General features: G+C 35.2%; 1 non-coding gene across 1 annotated transcript; it reads right to left on the bottom strand.

The window, feature by feature from the left end:
• Window positions 1–2,848: 2,848 nt before the first annotated feature.
• LOC127742272 (small nucleolar RNA R71) lies at window positions 2,849–2,956 on the bottom strand. The gene has a single exon (XR_008003460.1). It is a non-coding gene; the product is annotated as a small nucleolar RNA R71 (small nucleolar RNA).
• Between the last annotated feature and the right edge of the window lie 1,072 nt (window positions 2,957–4,028).

Genomic DNA, 4,028 nt, shown 5'->3' with positions numbered 1-4,028 from the left:
ATTGAAACTTGAGGTACAGCAGAGCTCCACACCCTTAATCTATGGTGTGTAGAAACTCCACCGTTGAAAATACATAAGTGAAAGGTTCAGGCATGGCCGAATGGCCAGCCCCCTGAATGATCAAAAGACCGAATGGACAGCCCCCTGAATGATCAAAAGACCGAATGGCCAAAAGATGACTAATATACTAGTAAAAAGTCTTATTTATACTAAACTAGCTACTAGGGTTTACATGAGTAAGTAATTGATGCATAAATCCACTTCCGGGGCCCACTTGGTGTATGTTTGGGCTGAGCTTGATCTATCAACGAGCTGAGGCTTCTCTTGGAGTTGAACGCCAAGTTATAACGTGTTTTGGACATTCAACTCCGGATCATGACGTGTTTCTGGCGTTTAACTCCAGACAGCAGCATGTACTTGGCGTTCAACACCAAGTTACGTCGTCAATTCCCGAATAAAGTATGGACTATTATATATTTCTGGAAAGCTCTGGATGTCTACTTTCCAACGCCGTAGAGAGCGCACCATTTGGAGTTCTGTAGCTCCAGAAAATACATTTTGAGTGCAGGGAGGTCAGATTCCAACAACATCAGCAGTCCTTTTGTCAGCTTCAGCCAGAAATTACCTGAAATCACAGAAAAACACACAAACTCATAGTAAAGTCCAGAAATTTGAATTTAACATAAAAACTAATGAAAACATCCCTAAAAGTAGCTTGAACTTACTAAAAACTACCTAAAAACAATGCCAAAAAGCGTATAAATTATCCACTCATCACATACCAAGTTGAGCGCCATTGTTAGAGATCACAATTTCGTGCACCAAGCTTTTGGCGCCGTTGCCGGGGATTGTTGAGTTTGGACAACTGACGGTTCATCTTGTTTCTCAGATTAGGTAATTTTCTTTTCAAAATTTTTTTATTTGTTTGAGTTTTTCCAAAAAATTATTTTTCCAAAAAAAAAAACCAAAAAAATTAATAAAATCATAAAAAACCAAAAATATTTCATGTTTCTTGTTTGAGTCTAGTGTCAATTTTTAAGTTTGGTGTCAATTGCATGTTTTTATTTTTCTTGCATTTTTCGAAAATTCATGCATGTGTTCTTCATGATCTTCAAGTTGTTCTTGATTAGTCTTCTTGTTTGATCTTCATATTTTCTTGTTTTGTGTCTTTTCTTGTTTTCCATATGCATTTTAGAATTTTTAGTGTCTAAGCATTAAAAAGTTCTAAGTTTGGTGTCTTGCATGTTTTCCTTTTCTTGAAAATTTTTCAGAAAACAAGTCTTGATGTTCATCTTGATCTTCAAAGTGTTCTTGGTGTTCATCTTGACATTCATAGTGTTCTTGCATGCATCATGTGTTTTGATTCATAATTTTTATGTTGTGAGTCATTTTTGTGTTTTTCTCTCTCATCATTAAAAATTCAAAAAAATATCTTTTCCTTAATTCTCTCAAAAATTTGAAATCTTTGGGTTGACTTAGTCAAAAATTTTTAAAATTAATTGTTTCTTGTTAGTCAAGTCAAGATTTCAATTTTAAAAATCTTATCTTTTCAAAACTTTTTCAAAAATCAAATCTTTTTCATTTTTTTTACTTATTTTCGAAAATTCAAAAAATTTGTTTTTCAAAATCTTTTCTTATCTTTATTTCATGATTTTCGAAAACTTTACTAACAATTAATGTGATTGATTCAAAAATTTGAAGTTTGTTACTTTCTTGTTAAGAAAGGTTCAATCTTTCAATTCTAGAATAATATCTTTTAGTTTCTTGTTAGTCAAGTAATCAATTTTAATTTTAAAAATCAAATCTTTTTCAAAATTTCAATCATATCTTTTTCAAAATCAATTTTAAAAATCTTTTCTAACTTCCTATCTTTTCAAAATTGATTTTCAAATCTTTTTCAACTAACTAATTGACTTTTTGTTTGTTTCTTATCTTTTTCAAAACCAACTAACTACTTTTCCTTCTCTAATTTTCGAAAATCTCTCACCCTTTTTCAAAATTCTTTTTAATTAACTAATTGTTTCAAATTTTAATTTTAATTTTATTTCTTTTCTTAATTTTCAAAAATCACTAACCTTCTTTTTCAAAAATAATTTTCGAAAACTCCTCTCTCTCATCTTCTTCTATTTATTTATTTATCTACTAACACTTCTCTTCATCTAAAAATTCGAACCCTCTCTTCTCCTTTGTGTTTGAATTTTTTCCTCCCTTCTTCTATTCTTTTATTCGTCTACTCACATAAAGGAATCTCTCTACTGTGGCAAAGAGGATCCCTATTATTATTTTCTGTTCCCTTCTTTCTCATATGAGCAGGAACAAGGACAAGAATATTCTTGTTGAAGCAAATCCTGAACCTGAAAGGACTCTAAAGAGGAAACTAAGAGAAGCTAAAATACAACAATCCAGAGACAACCTTACAGAAATTTTTGAAAAAGAAGAGGAGATGACAGCCGAAAATAATGACAACAATAATAATGCAAGGAGGATGCTTGGTGATTATACTACACCTACTTCCAATTTTTATGGAAGAAGCTTCTCAATCCCTGCCATTGGAGCAAACAATTTTGAGCTGAAGCCTCAACTAGTTGCTCTAATGCAACAGAACTGCAAGTTTCATGGACTTCCATCAGAAGATCCCTACCAGTTTTTAACTGAGTTCTTGCAGATCTGTGAGACTGTTAAGACTAACGGAGTAGATCCCGAAGTCTACAGGCTCATGCTTTTCCCTTTTGCTGTAAGAGACAGAGTTAGAACATGGTTGGACTCACAACCTAAAGATAGCCTGGACTCCTGGGATAAGCTGGTCGTGGCCTTCTTGGCTAAGTTCTTTCCTCCTCAAAAGCTGAGCAAGCTTAGAGTGGATGTTCAGACCTTCAAACAAAAAGATGGTGAATCCCTCTATGAAGCTTGGGAAAGATATAAGCAGACGACCAAAAAGTGTCCTTCTGACATGCTTTCAGAGTGGACTATTTTGGATATATTCTATTATGGTCTATCTGAGTTCTATAAGATGTCACTGGACTATTCTGCAGGTGGATCCATTCACCTAAAAAAAATGCCTGCAGAAGCTCAAGAACTCATTGACATGGTTGCAAATAACCAATTTATGTACACCTCTGAGAGGAATCCTGTGAGTAATGGGACGCATCAAAAAAGGGGAGTTCTTGAAATTGATGCTCTGAATGCCATATTGGCTCAGAAAAAAATGTTGACTCAGCAAGTCAACATGATTTCTCAGAGTCTGAATGGATTGCAAAATGTGTCCAACAGTACTAAAGAAGCATCTTCTGAAGATGAAGCTTATGATCCTGAGAACCCTGCAATGGCAGAAGTAAATTACATAGGTGAAGCCTTTGGCAACACCTATAACCCTTCATGGAGAAATCATCCGAATTTTTCATGGAAGGATCAAGAAAAGCCTCAACAAGGCTTTAATAATGGTGGAAGAAACAGGTTTAGCAATATCAAGCATTTTTCATCATCTTCTCAGCAATAGACAGAGAATTCTGAGCAGAGCTCCTCTAGGTTAGCAAACATAGTCTCTGATCTATCTAAGGGCACTCTAAGTTTCATGAGTGAAACAAGGTCCTCCATTAGAAATTTGGAGGCACAAGTAGGCCAACTGAGTAAGAAAATCACTGAAACTCCTCCTAGTATTCTCCCAAGCAATACAGAAGAAAATCCAAAGAGAGAGTGCAAGGCCATTGATATAATCAAATGGCCGAATCCAAAGAGGAAGGGGAGGACGTGAATCCCAATGAGAAAGACCTCATGGGACGTCCTCTAGACAGAAAGAAGTTCCCTATTGAGGACCTAAAGGAATCTGAGGCTCATATAGAGACCATAGAGATTCCATTAAATTTCCTTCTGCCATTCATGAGCTCTGAGAACTATTCTTCCTCTGAAGAGGATGAAGATGTAACTGAAGAGCATGTTGCTCAATATCTGGGAGCCATCATGAAGCTGAATGCCAAGTTGTTTGGTAATGAGACTTGGGAAGATGAACCTCCCTTGCTCATTAGTGAACA

The sequence above is a fragment of the Arachis duranensis genome, chromosome 9, assembly GCF_000817695.3.
Source record: "Arachis duranensis cultivar V14167 chromosome 9, aradu.V14167.gnm2.J7QH, whole genome shotgun sequence".
NCBI lineage: Eukaryota > Viridiplantae > Streptophyta > Magnoliopsida > Fabales > Fabaceae > Arachis > Arachis duranensis.
The sequence above is the reverse complement of the archived record's forward strand: the minus strand, read 5'-3'. Positions and strand labels throughout refer to the sequence as shown.